The sequence below is a fragment of the Ambystoma mexicanum genome, chromosome 4p (genome assembly GCF_040938575.1).
Source record: "Ambystoma mexicanum isolate Mex_15411 chromosome 4p, UKY_AmexF1_1, whole genome shotgun sequence".
Lineage (NCBI taxonomy): Eukaryota > Metazoa > Chordata > Amphibia > Caudata > Ambystomatidae > Ambystoma > Ambystoma mexicanum.
In genome coordinates, this window is record NC_090927.1 from 1,127,632,693 (window position 1) to 1,127,647,574 (window position 14,882).

The 14,882-nt window shown below is 43.6% G+C and overlaps 1 protein-coding gene across 2 annotated transcripts in view; it reads left to right on the top strand.

Moving 5' to 3' along the window:
• SOD2 (superoxide dismutase 2) overlaps nt 1-14,882 on the top strand; it is a 181,467-nt gene that overhangs the window by 50,757 nt on the left and 115,828 nt on the right. The gene's annotated exons all lie outside the window — the stretch shown is intronic.

Sequence of the window (14,882 nt, forward strand, 5' to 3'; positions counted from 1 at the left end):
ACGATGGGTTAAGAAATGTGTCCAAGAGCCCTCTATACGAAAATGTGAGGTAAATCAATTTAAAATGCGCCATAAGAACTGGAATAGAATGCATCAGGGAACGGTCATCGGTACAATTGGAAAACCATGTATACTACTCTTAGGAACAAAGATATGCAGAGATTTTAGCATATTTTTAATAAATATAATTCTCGGGAAACAAAGTCAGATAAATTAACCCTTTACCCAATCTAGAGTGGAAAACCTACATTCTCTTACTATATTATAGGAATTAAATTATGTAGAGTGATCCCTGTTATTTAGATCTGTGACCACATTTTTTCACTTTTTCTGAAGATGACGTTGAACAAATTATAAACTAAAAACCCTCTAGAGCCCAAGGGCCTGATTGTCTTCCAAATAATATTCTTTTCAAATCTGAGCCAAAAATATCGGCTAGTATACTTCATAATCTTCTGTGAGATTATTACCATAGAACTCCTACCTAGGTCCTGGAATTGTTCTCGGCTGATTCAGATTTATAAAAAAAAAAAGAGCCAGAGACTTACCATCAAACTACAGAATCCTCGCAATGATTGATTCTAGTGCCAAGATTTTTAGCAATCGGCTCTTAAGTTATAGAAGCTCTTGAACTGTGAAACATAATATTCAGTGTAATCAAATTACTGTTTCTTGTTAAATTTGTAGATGAAATAGGATGCAAATGTCTCTGATAGTAGAATTTAGCTGCAAAATTCACTGAAATAAAAAAAGGCATTCGTTTGGGATCGTAATAAGCGCACTGCACATTTGTCAGCAAAAACTAGTTACGCTGTATATTCCAAACGGGCCTTTCCAATTAATACAACATGTGCTTATATAACAAATCTGCAGAATAATAATGTAAGAAGATTCATAATGCACTTGAGGCTGATCCAGCTTCCAACTCTGGCCAACAGAGGTGTGTGGTTTAAGAGCCATTAAAGAGCGCCCTTGTAGTCTATGTGGCTCTGAGCCTGAGACCGCCTGGATCGATTAACTGACTGTATAAAACTAACATTGGTTTATGAAAAGGGCTACACCAAATTGGTGCGCTTTATAATTTTATTTGTAGTAAGCAATTTTGGTCTTCATTACATGCAGGGCACAACTTGGTTATGAAATTGACTCTTTTACATGTGGCGAGAAATCTTGAAGTTTTAAACTGATTATTTATTCATCCTATTAATGCAAAACTGCTGCATTTTATGATTATCTGTGTTCTTAGATTTGAGCTCTATGACGAAACCAAATGATACTATTCTGTACATTTTAATGTGAGGAAATTGGTAATTTATGAGCTTTTGATCTGTAAGGGAAAACCTTTTATGTATACTTCTGTTCATTTCTGTAATGAAGAAATAATGTTTGTGCTAATGGTTACAATTGGCAAATAAAGCACTAATAAAAAAATAGTACAAGGATGCTCTTCTCAAAAGGTGATGATAAATCTCCTTCATCAAATGTTTGGATCCTGACCCTGGCGGTGGATATGCGAGGGAGGATCACCTGGGTGGAGGGACCTCTGAGAGTGGGAGGAGGATGTCTTCAGGTGAGACATGGTATGCCCCTTTCCAATATGTCCTGCCTTCGTAGGGTATTGCAAGCCTTTTTCGCTTGCGCACACACTCCCACTGTCCCACAATCGTGTACTTTAAAGACTGGGACGAGGAAGAGGCATCTAGGAGTGATTTCACAACTATGGTACTGGAACGAGGAAGATAACTATGGAGGGTCAGGCATGTCCAGTTAATTGTTACAATTGTGGTCGGGCAAAGGACTTGCACCTGCAGCCCATTGAAAGGCAACAGGTGCTTAAAAGGAGAGGCCAGCAGCGGCAGAGGGAGAACCTGCCTTGTGAGAAGGCTGCAGCTGCGAGGAGCTGGCAAGAGAGGGGCCAGTAGACGGGACGCCGTCCATTATATTGTGAGAGGCACTATGACCCGAACAGGCCATGAGAAGGTTGGAGTCCCTGCAGTTCCCTGTGCCGCATGTTCGCAGCTGGAGCTGGGGATGACTGAAGCGCTGTGGGTTGCTGCCGCGAGGTTCACAAGAGACTAGCGCTGCTCACTGTAACTACTGACTCGTACCCGGGAGTAAAGTGGAAGCCGGGGAACAGAATGAAGACGCCCGGAGGAGCAGACAAACCCAGGTGAGTGCAAGACAGGGAACACTCGTACCAGGGCGCTCCAGTGGCGGGAATTAGATATTGGCTGTTGGCAATCGAACGGAATCTTAAAATAATGGGCTTTGGAACCCAAAGGAGAGAACACTGAATCCTGAACAAGTTGTCAAGTATTTTGTGAAATACAACATATATTGAATACCGAACTAAAGAAAACCTATGGAAATAATGTGAAATTACAGCAAGAGTGTAAAGCAAATGTGCTATTGTGGAAGTAGTGAAAACTGCTAGGAAAGGTTGAACAAAGAAAGCACGTAAATGAATACTGATGAGCTAGCTGAAAAGCAAGTGTGAAAGAAAAGTTGCTGAATTTGATTGCACAGTGTGAAAGCAAGGTAGTGGAAGAGGATGTACACCACAGAATAAAGTGAATACAAGTTGTGGCAAAACTAAGCCTGCCAGTCTACAAGTTGTGGTAAAGCCCAAAAGACTACCAAGGACAATAATACAACAAACCTTGATTGCTGACGCAGGTTCCAGGAGAGGGAGCCTGTGTTGAAAAAGGTTTGATGGTGTCTGAAATAAAAATTGTATCCAGGCCAAACAAGGATGCCGATAAAGAAAAATGGCATTAAGTGGTAACATCTGATACAGGTTGACAGAGAGGATATGCCAGTTAATAACCAAGTATCATGGGTCATAGGGAGCGTGACCTGTAATTGGCAGACCATGTGGTCCAACAACTGCACCAAGACTGACGTGCCCGCCTTGGGAAAGAGCCAAGTGACCAGGGCTGTGTGGTATATGTGTTGAAGTAAAAGAAAGCAGCTGTTTTAACTATTTCAGAGTCTAGAGGATTATCAAGTGAAACGGAGTATTTTTGAAAGTCGAGCGACTCGAATTTGGGGAAGGGGAACCCTGAGAAATGTTTGTTTCTTTGTTGAACTTTGGGAAGGGAACCCTGAGTCTTGTTGTGGAACTATTTGAACCTGGGGAAAGGGGAAGTTGAAGCAAACCAGAGCTGGAAGAAGCTCAGAGCTTTATTTGTAACACTTTCTTTTGGTTTTGACATCCCTATACATTGTATATCTTTTTGTTGTGAGGGCAAGTATGGGTTTTGGACACAGACTTAAGTTGAACTCGCGGACACAGACTCTCCTTAGTTTCTTTAGGTAGGGAAATCCCACCTTACTATACGGCAAGGTAGGTCTTACTCCATCTGACATTTAAAATAAACTTCTGTTAAGAAAAGTGAATCTACTGTCTGTGTCTTGCTTAATGATGTCTTCACAAAGCGAGTCCCAGACTCGCTGTGCTGTTTTCAGGTAGCTTGCTTTACTCTCCTGCCAAGCCTGTACTACTTCTATATTTGTCTTTCTTGCTTTCAGGGTCTGACCCTCTTTGGGATTTGCACCCACATTTGAAACAGACTCGTAACACCACCTCTAGTAGCTTGGGTCAATGTCCTGCCAAGCCTGTACTGTTTCTATATTTATTTCTCACGCTTTCAGCGTCTCTGACCATTGTTTCAAATGTTGGTGCAGGTCCCAGACTCTCAATACAGTTCTTTGACTGCTCGGTTCACTCTCCTGCCAAACTGGGTTTTCTCTCGTTGTTGATTTTCTGTTGGTTAGGTTATTTCGCCCTCAGTTTATCAGCATTTCCCTCAGGGTGTTGGCTTGCTGTATTCTCGGTCCTTCGTGCTGCCCAACCCTCTCATTTGGTTCTCCCTCTGCTTCCCCGGACTTCCTGTCCCTTTTCACCAGCCCAAGTACCTTGGCTTTCGGTTTGCATGTATGGGGCCACAGGACTCCCACTCGAGGCTCCGGTAGCATTCAGTATCCTTTTGGTGTCGGGCGTTCCTCGGTGGTGCTCAATGTCTCTCTCGCAGTTTCCTCTCGGCTTGCTGTTGCTGCGGGTACCGTGGGATGACCGGGAAGCAAGACTCATAGGTCTTGGGCTACGGTTTCTCTCTTCTGCTCAGTGCACAGCTTCTCTGCTCCCCGCTGGTTGCCGGGACGGCTTCCCAAATGGCACTTCTCCAGAGGATCTCGCTCTCCTTTGGTTTCCCTCGTCTATTTTGTATCTCGTTGCTCCAATGAGATCCGGTGGAGGACTAGACCGCTCACCATAGTTTAATGGAGTGATCTTCCTACACCTTTTCTTCCCAGTACCTGCTAAAGCTACAGGGCAGGAGAGTCTTAACTTCTTGAGGCTTCTTCCTATAGATTTGTGTTGGCTTGACTGACCTTACAATAAAACACGTTGGTATTGTTTGGCTATATATCTGAGTGGTCTGATTCTGTCCCATAAGGAAAGGGTAGCCCATATGTTTTCTGGGCATAGTCTCTCCCTAATCCCATAAGGGGCTTCCTCACCCATGTGACTTCCTCCCACCCCACCTGTGCACCACCCTTGGGGGGTGGGGGCCGGGGGAAGGGAACTATTGTACTGTGGACGCACCGCCCTAGTCCCTAGGGGAGAAAGGACGACGACTGATGATTTGTCACTGTCCCTATAAAGGTTTATACATTTTATTTTTAAATGGGGCTTGCAAAATGGTTTCACAGCATTTGTGTCTTTATGTATAGGTGGCCTTGGTCCATTCCATTTGCTCCGTATACGTTAATGGTCAACATTAACTGTTTCGTGTTTGCAGCTGAGTCTTAATAACAAAAATCATTGAAAGAAAGTGCGCAGAAGACATAGGCAGCAACTCTTTCCTTGCACTGTAGCTTCATTGGTGGCCAACTTGCAGCTATTGGCAATCCCCTTGTAAATACTTATTATTTTATTTCTCAACCATTTGTTTATGTCTGTGTTTGTATATAGCACTGCCTGAATGGATAGCAAAACAGTAGGAGTAATCAGTGTCGAACATCCTAATTTGTAATTGTGTCATGCAAAAATCATAGATACATAACTTGCACAAAATATGTCAGTGGTCTGAATGCTAACGTCAAATGAAAATGTTAAGGAAAGCAGTCCGAACCAGATGTGGGACAATTAGAAAACTGAGGTGATTCTGAAGTAAAGGAAGGTGTACATTTGAATTGGACCAGTCAAATAGTTTAAGATTGAACAGCAAGGCAGGACCGTAGACGGCGTTGTTACCTGAACTTCTAAAGCACAACACCCACCAATCGGGTATCTAAACGCTGATAGTGAGCAGTAGAAAACCAACATACCAAATGACCGGATCCTGCAACCTTTGGCCCGCCAGATGTTTTGACCTACAACAAGCATAGTCGGTGGTGAGAAATAAGAGTCGTAATCCAAAACACCTAGGGAGCCACCGAATTCAGACTCCTGCGGTAGATGGAGCCCATAACGTGAGACATAATCCATGATAACATAACTTTAGCAGAAAAAGGTGTGGTAGTTTAAGGGTAGTCGTTTGACAGATACTCTTCCAATTACCTACGCTATTCAATGTGCGAGTCCTTTGCACCTGTTGGCCTAACATCTGAAGGAATCATCCTTGGGCGCTTGGTGCCCTGTACTGGGAGCACTCGGACAGTATTTATAACTTTGATGCATTGCTTAGTTTGTAAATAAATGTGCCAGGGCCCAGGCCATGAATGTGCCAGCTGGGGGCCCTCGACTGCAGAAGTGCATCAAAGCCAGAGTCCTACTGGAGCATATTTTGTGTGCCATCCTGGCTACTGAACTAGTGACCTGCACCTGGTTTCATGGCTACGCGCACCATAGTCCCAAGCCACCCACCCTTCTGCATTAGTGCTGCTAGTCAGCGAGGTTGGCTACGGCAGTGTGCTGGCATGACCACACTGGCATGGCACCTCATGCCCCATTCATGAAACTTAACTAGCACAGCAGTGCCAGTGTGGCTCAAACTGTTGTTGTGTGACTAAGACTCCATGGCAGTGGAAAGAATAAAGTTGCCAAAGTACAAGATCGTAAATGATTGGGGTCTGAGACAAGTGCTGGTGCTCAGAAATAAGTGCCGGGACTCAGCCCTGGCAAACACCCCCACCAATTAAGCACTGCGTAGATGTAATAGAGGCGTAATGTGACGAATGATGAAATGGTGAGTTGGGAGAGAAAATTAAATGATAGAAGAGAAGTACTCCTATTGAGGAGCAACAGAATAATTATCTGCATTCATAGGGTTTTGATGGTATTCACCATTGTAGCAAACTATGCAGACCTTTACAAAAACGTATTACTATTTTTTTTTTTTGTTCACCAACCAAAGTATAAAAATATTTAACTTAATAGATTCATCTTCAATTCATCATGATATATCTCATAATAAAAACAATTCAACATTACGACCAAGCTTTAAAAAAAAATATTTAAAAAAAATGAATTTCCTTTCCCACAAAGAAAACAAAACCATTCTGTAACCAGTTCAGGCCAAATTAGTGTAATTACACTGGTAAAATTGTCAATACCCATAGCATAGGCCAATTAGCATCACCTAGATGTTAAGACTTCAAATTAATTTAAAGAGTTGGAATAGGGATGACCTAAGGAAAAAGAATTAAAATTCATCAGGTCACTTTTCCTTCATATAAACCCCACCGTTCCGTGTTTTCAGGCCACAAATGTGGCGAGACTCCTCCCCTCTATTAAGAAGATTGATTCCTATCACTACCCCCATTAATTTTGGTGAGCAAGGCTTCATCAATAATTACCAGAAGTTGAGTTAACCTTAGCAGAAGCCGTTGGCTGGTACCCCACATGCATCGCTCCCACAAAGACTGTTTCCATTTAGTCTAGTCAGAGTAAAGAAAGGAGCCAAAGATCACCTCCCGCTCAGAAGCAAAGAACGGGCACGACCTAGTCAGATGTTTGAGTTTCCAGTTCTCTGTCTAATACAAAAACGGCACCTGCCGGATAGAGAAACAGCTTCCTTGTCTCCCCACTGTAAGAGTCTTTTGTTAGTCTTTAATTGATTCAATTTGAAACTTCGGTAGACCGGTCTGGCAATACTGCACGGGAAGATCACTAAGTAACGAGCCTGCTCACCAAGTTCTCGAGTGAACTTAGCGTATTCATTAAAGACCTTACTCTTACCTATTCTGTAATAAACGCCAATAAAAGGTTTGATATTTCCTTTTGCAGGCTGGAGTACTAAGCACTAGGTCGTCCTTGTCATTCATGGTTCCTCTAAGATTTTATCAATTTTGTGTTTAAGTCTAGTGATTGAGGGCAACCGTCCCAACTTTAATAGCTCGGCCAAATCTACATATAGAGATTGCTTAGGTGGCATCAGCATTTTACTGTAGTTGTTCATCAGACGCCAATGCCATTTTACCGACAATGGCAGGATATCCAGTTCATGGCAGATCAGAATATTGGGAATGGACATTGCTAAACCAAGGACCACCTTCCACAATATGCCCTGTATACAATCCAGAAATTCCTCCATGTCGAATGTGCAGATATCTAAGGCATACAAGATAATTATTTCAACCTTTATAGGTAGAACTGTATGCATAGCAACAGGGAGAATTTACAGAACCGGTGGTAAATTATCTTCATTTGTGAAGTTAATTGCTTCACTTTCGTGTTAACTACTTTCCACATGGTTACCGAATAGTTGGATGCAAGTTGATATCACAAGTATCTTATGGATTGAACCTTGGGAATAACAACCTTGTTTAAAGTACATGTGAATTTGGCTGTAGATCTCTTACCATCTGCAAATACGACAATAAAGGACTTCGCTGGATTCACCTTAAAGTTGTTCTTAAGGGCATAGTGCTGGAATGATAGTTTCGCCTGTCGGCCAAAGGGTATGCGGTCCATAAATAATTGTCCGCAAAGCCCAACCAATTAATTATTAACCGACCCAACTTAACCAGAAATATAACTGCATCAACCCATGCTGATTCCAAGTCCGCCAGGTATAGATTGAAAAAGATAGCAGCCAGGTTGCATCCCTGCTTGAGGCCTATGACAGTTGGTATTGAGTCGGTCATAGCCCCCTGCTTGGTCAACCTGATCTTGTAGTTTGTGTTTTGGTGAAGAAGAGCAATCATTGCTACTAGGTAACTCGGAATACCCAGGGCAATCATCTTCTCCCAAAGGACAGAACGTATGACCGTATCAAACGCGGAAGTAGGTTCTAGGGCCGCCATATAAAATTGCCCCGGTATGTGAGGGCTTGGTTTGAGCATATACATGGGCCACAATGGTAGCGTTTAGTGGACATGCCATGTATTTCCGAATGCCTATTTGGAATCGTGGAAATACATCAAGTATAGCTATGTGATGCCGAAGAGTCTCCAATAACAAATGGGCAAAGATTCTGGTAGATGCGTCCATCAACGCGATGGGCCTGAAGTTGTTTGGATCATCCAAACTCCCTTTTTTATAGATAGGGATGATAATGGCAGCACACCACGATGGAGGGATGATCCCTGTTTTTATATATGCTGTCGAATTTAGTTTGTAGTATCTTAGCCTACATGCGGGTCGGATTTGAACACACAAGGTGGAATACCATCAGGGCCAAGCGCCCGGGAGCTCTTAATGGTCCGTATAGCCCTGGTGATGTCCTCCATCGACTACGGGGAGATTTGCAAAATGAGTACTAAAATCATGCACAGGGGCACTGACCAATCTAGTTGGAAGGGTATATTTATTGTGAATAAATTTAACCCAGCTGGCGGCATCAACCGCGGCTTCCTTTACACGATCATCGGGGTCGACCATAGCTCTCAACATGGACCACACCTGTCTCGTATCACAATTTAAAAGATGGTGGGTCATCCTCTTATCATACAACTTCAGTTCATGTCTCATCTTGATATGATTCCGGTAGCTTTGTTTCAGTTGTTGCTGCTAATCCCAATCAGGTTTCCCAGAACCCAAAGCCTGTAAATCTTTTCTTAATGCCTTACATAAGTTCACCAACGTGATGTTCTAAAAGTGGTGATGGCTAGGCCCAGTCATACTTAATTTCTGTAGGAAAGCCACCTGCTTTTTATGTTGCAGAATCCGGGGATTGTTTTGACGTTCTGCTTGTATACATCCTGCTCCTGTACGGTCATCGGGAAAAATGATCCAGTATTCGTCCCTTAGACGGGACACCAGCCTGTGACAGGTTTTTTGAACCCACCTCACAGAGATGTTGGAGCGGTCAGCTACCACTAAGTTTAATGAAGGATTCAAAGAAAAGAGCCTTATGCACTCATTCAGGGTAAGGTTCAGAGCCAAATGATCTCCACGGGCAAGATCGCAAGTAAGCATCCTATCAATGTTCACTAGGAGTGGGGTGGAGACAAAAAAATAGTCAATCTGAGTACAGTAGGGCCCACGTGCCCAGGTGTGAGCAAACAACCCCGAGTTCGAGGGCACTATTTGGATGTCCCAAGTAAGAAAATAGTTCACCCATCTCTTCCCATTATGTCTAGAGGTTACACCTATTTGATAATATGGAGGATTACATGCATCACCCACTTCTATACAAGTTGAATTAAAATCCCCCCCCACTATGACCTTAATACTGGGATCGTTACTGAAGGCATCCTCAAGGATTTTGTCCAATTGGTTAGACACTTCCAAGAATGATGCCCACTGCTTTATTCCAGCAGATGCAGATGACCAAAATCTCGCTTGAGGTGTTGCCAGAGAAACTTATGCGAACTGCTAGAATAAAATAGTCCACCAAGACCAATACAGAGGAAATTCTAAATGTTTTATCTATCAAGACGGCTAGGCCACCTGAGGGATGCCCCAGTTCGCCCTTTACTGCAGGTTGAATATGAGTATAATAGCCATTCACTTCAAATTGGTCCAAGTGCATAGTTTCTTGTATTAGCATTATCTCAGGGTGGGACTCCTCGTCAAGGTTTGTGGCCCATGATCTAAAGTTATTGAGACCACATACGTTCCAAGACATAAGTGTCACCCCCAATCACTCATTCTAGTATTCAACAACTGGATTGGGAACCTGAGTCTGAGAGCCCAGAGGACCAGCAAGTGCTGCGGCAAATGACATAAATTGCCTGAAAAGTTTGTCGCTAAGTGGGGCAACCACATTGCCCAACTCTTGCCCCATGGGTATCGCCGGCCTCGGTGGCGGTTGCTCCACAAAGGTGTTTGCTTGAGCTTCTTTGCAAAATATGTAAGGGGTTAGACCCAACAATTCATAGTCCCATCTTTGGACACTAATCAGTTTCATAATGATATGGGAGTGATACCCACATATCATCCTGGTATGATTGTTGGAAGAGAGACGGACCCAATCAATGTCATCAGATCTGATGGTTCTTAAAGATGGTATGGCCTGAAAGTCCTTTAGTATAGCTGATCGATTTAGGCTAGTTTTCCCATTAGAGGGTGACTTGCATTCCCAACCCATAATCAATGGTGTGTCTACTATTAGAATGGGACCTTCTTCAGTGTTGCCAATAGCGCTGTAAAACTCTGACCCATTCCCTACGGCCAGTGCTGTTCAACATACCTTTGGGGGGGGGGGGGGCATGGTAGGAACAGCGACCAGAATTTCTGAACTTTCAGTACTTCCAACACCTCGGGTAACATTCGACATAGTCACCCCAACCTTTGGGGGAGGCATGGCAGGAACCGCTACACTTTCAGCTCCAGGAACATCCAGGGGAATCGTGCGAGCTTTACCTTGACTGAATTATACAGACATTGTATAATAAATGAGTTGGTGTTGAAGACTGTGATTGTGGAAAAATAATTGAGGACGGAAATGTTTTTGGTTATATATATATATATATATATATATATATATATATATATATATATATATATATATATATATATATTCACTCGTTGGAGAGGACCCTGGCAGCCACCTCATACTGCCCCCTCATTTATTATTTCCCTTATCTACCCCCACCAAACACATGTATGCAGCGAATGTAGCCCTCAAAACATATTCAGCATTTTCATCTTCGCAATGTTTACATCCTTTATTTTGGTGCGATACCGAATGATGCTAGAGCTGCTTTGTGTGCTCCTTTGGGGGTGCACATTTAGTGTGAGATTGCAGCTCGTGTGTATATTTTTATTTAAAAGCATGGTGCAATGTACTGTCACTATATGAAACCCAACTAACTTTTTCTAGTTACACCTTCATGAAATGCAAGCCATGGGTGTACTTGGAAATGTTGATGCTCACTATGTCTTTAAACTTTATTTAACTTGCTTGACAATACAACAGGAAGTAACTAGCAGTATAAAACATCGACGTTAGACACAGGAAGTGCATAATCTGGCAATGTGACCACGCAGGGTTGTTACAGAGGAACGTATAGACTGTGCAGTACGAAGGTAGGTACCCAATATGTTATCCGTTGAAAAAGCCAGGGGACAACGGATCGCCACTGTCCCCCCCCCCCCCCCCCCCTATCCTCAGTGTGTGTGTATATATATATATATATATATATGGGTCCAGATGTTCCTGGGTCTACTTGTCACTGGTTGCATGGTAGACACGTGTTTCTCCACATCTGAGGCCCAGGTGACAGCATTAAGGTAGGGGCACCAGGGTGCAACCAGAGCAGCAACACACAGTGGACAGTGAGTAGCATACAGAGCATACAGAGACCGGCCAATCTCTTGAGGCCACGGCCGGCGCAGGGAAACCCGTGAAACAGACAAGTCATTAGGGATGGTGGGATCGTGCAATCTGTTAGCTGAGACAGCCTCACAAACCTCCGCCCAAAAGAAGTGGAGTTTTGGACAGGACCAGAGCAATGTGTATGTAATCTGTGTTGTCTGATCTCACTCAGAGGGCCCATCTCTGGACATACGATGTAGCCTAGCCGTGGTATGGTGGTATCTGTGGAGTATTTTAAACTGGATCAATTTAAATCTGGAGTTGAGGGAAACTTCCTGAGTGCGGGCAAACATGAACTCCCATTTTTGGTTGTTTATCTCAAAGTCCCAGCTCCCCAAAGTTTATCCCATGGACGGCCTATCATCCATTGAAGACCATACAACCTGGCGAACCCCCCGCCCCCTGCACCCCGCCGCTCGTCCGGGTTGCAGTGCCTGACATAATCTCAAGAGTAGCGAATCATCGGGGGGAATCGAGGAGAATTCATGCCACCCACCGTTGAGCGGCCGGCGCAGACCGGCATATTACAACCATCTGCCCCCATGTATTCTTTATGTGTATTAGTAATAGCCAATGCATTCCTTAATGACCAAACTAAATGTCCCTGTGTAAAAATGACTGTTTCTTTTGACTGTTACTTCTGAGCTCCTGCAGAAATGTTCTTGAAAATAGCAGTGATTAATTGCCGCTCTGTCATTTTGTTGGTTTGTCACATGTTGTGCTAGATTTGTGCAATGAGCTAGCAGATTAATTACAGCTCCTTTTTTGCAAGAGAACCACAATTTAGTTGAACTGCTTCAAAGGTTCTAAATGCCGTCCTTGGTAAAACAACACATCTATGGAAATCTGGTGCAGCAGGCTTAGAATAGGAGTGATGTGGTTGTTCAAAAATGTTCCCGACATCAGACTGGCAGTTGCATATTTTTTTAAGTGAACCAGCTTGGCATTTCCATATTGAGCCTGGTTATCCTCCTGTATGATAAACCACTGGTAAGAGTTTGGAATGTGGTCCTCCATATTTGAATAGATCTAGTTAGTTGTGCACGCCCATGTGTATATTTTTGTGTTTTGATGGTGGTGACATTTATTGTCCCAACATGAAATCCAGGTATTTTGCACATTGTTCTGTAGAAGAGACCTTCTGTTGCAAGTGCGCTGAATGCCTCAGGGCGGGGTGAGGAGTAGTTCGTAAGAATTAATTATTTTGTGGTTTGTGTTTTAAATGATGCTTTGAAATTCACGATTCTAAGGAATGGCACAAACTGTATTATGCACAACGCTTTTCTTTATTTGTAAACCAGAGCAAGAAAGGAAAAACCTACTACTCAATGTCCTGTCCCTCCTTTCATAGTCCACCAATCGGGGTCTCTCTCTTTCTTTTTGTCTTTCTTTTTCTTTCTCGCTCTTTCTTTTTCTCGCTCGCTTTTCTTTCTTTTTCTCACTGTTTTTCTTTTTTTTCTCTTTCTTTTTCTCGCTCTCTTTTTCTCTTTCTCTCCCACGGGGCTCAGCAGGATTTGGCCCTTTCATCGAGGCATTTGTTACTACCAGGGGGGACAGCCCAGTCCCAGAGCCCTCTTCTCTCTGCAGAGGCTGCACTGCAGACCTATGGAGGCAAGTTTGGTTTCTCCTTGTGATTTTTCCAGTAGGCAGTCGGCTGCTCTATTTTCTGACCTCTTGGGCAGCGCTTTCCGCAGAGCTCTTAGTTTTGGATACGATCGGGGGGGTATCATATCGACATACTCGCATCACCCCATAAGGGCTCCATTCCAAGGTCACTTAGGTTCAATCAGACACAAGCAAAGGCTGTAATTTTTTTCAGCATAATCTTTTTGGTCTGCTAGGAAGGGCGCGCCTAACGCCCAGTTTTCAACCTGCATGTTCTGAACCAGTTTGTCTGGTACTATCCTTTCATGATGAATGATTCCATTTTCACGTGACTTATTGAGGCCAGGCGATTGGTTGGTCTGTTTGGACCCCAAAGATGCCTACCTGATGGCCCCCATTGTGCCCAAGCATTTCTGTTTCCAGTGGCCTGTCGGGGTGTTTCATTATTCTTCTCTGCCCTTTTCATTTTATCATCCGTGCTTTGGTATTTCTCAAAGCTTCTACGACTTGTTGGTTTCTTGTGACTTTAGGTATCACATTGCTAATATATCTCGCCATTCCGATTATGGCGCAGGAGGTCTGGTTAGGTCATCTATTATGCAACTCTGAACTATTACAGTGAGTTTTTCGATCAACTGGAACAAGAATGTTTTCCTTCCCAGAAAATTCAGTTTTTGAGTTTCATCATAGATTGTGTTCTCTCTATGCTCTGACTCCAAGGACAAGATCTGCAATATCAAAAGGGAGATTGCACATGCCCTGCGCTCACGGGGTGCTCCCTTTGTATAGTCCTGGGGGATCGCTGGACCCCTCTGGGACTTTCAGGCACAGCTTCCACATTTATTACCACTTTGTTGGCCCTTACTACTCTTAGATCTTATATGGCCTGGGCAGCTTGGATATGCTGGTCTGCTAGGTCAACAGATCCCCATCTGGCCCCTGTAGTGTCTGTGCTAAATTTTTTTACAGAATTGTCTTCTTCCGCATTGTACTGGGCAGTGAACCTATACGGTTAGCTGATCTCTACTTTTGACCTGGTGGATGGGCTCCCGGTGTGGGAACATACTCTTGTATGTCACCTGCTTAAAGGGGTTCATGCCAGGGAACCTCTGCCCCCTCGATACACTCGCATGTGGGACATTAATCTTGTGCTTTACATTTTCGAGTAGTGGCCCGCTAAGGCTCAGTTGTCCCTCAAACGGTTATCCGCTAAGCTGGTTACTCTCATGCGTTTGGTTGCCTTTCGGCATGTGGCAGACGTTCGTGCTCTGGCTCTTAAAGGTGGAGTATTTACTTCCTCTGGGATGTCCTTTAATTTATATCTGTGTACAAACGCTGCTTCCAAAGTGATTGATTATCCCGCTTACCCTAACAATGCTAAACTGTGTTGTGTTCAATTCCTTACACAGTATGAGCTAGCTACGGCTGCACTACGAAAATACTTTGGTGCTCCTGTTTTTTTCATTTTGTATGACTTTTGCTCTTGTTTCTTCACCTAGTAGCAAGCTGGGTCAAAGGTGTCGTGCAAGAGGCATGGGTCGATACAGCCATGTTTGGGGCCAACCAGAT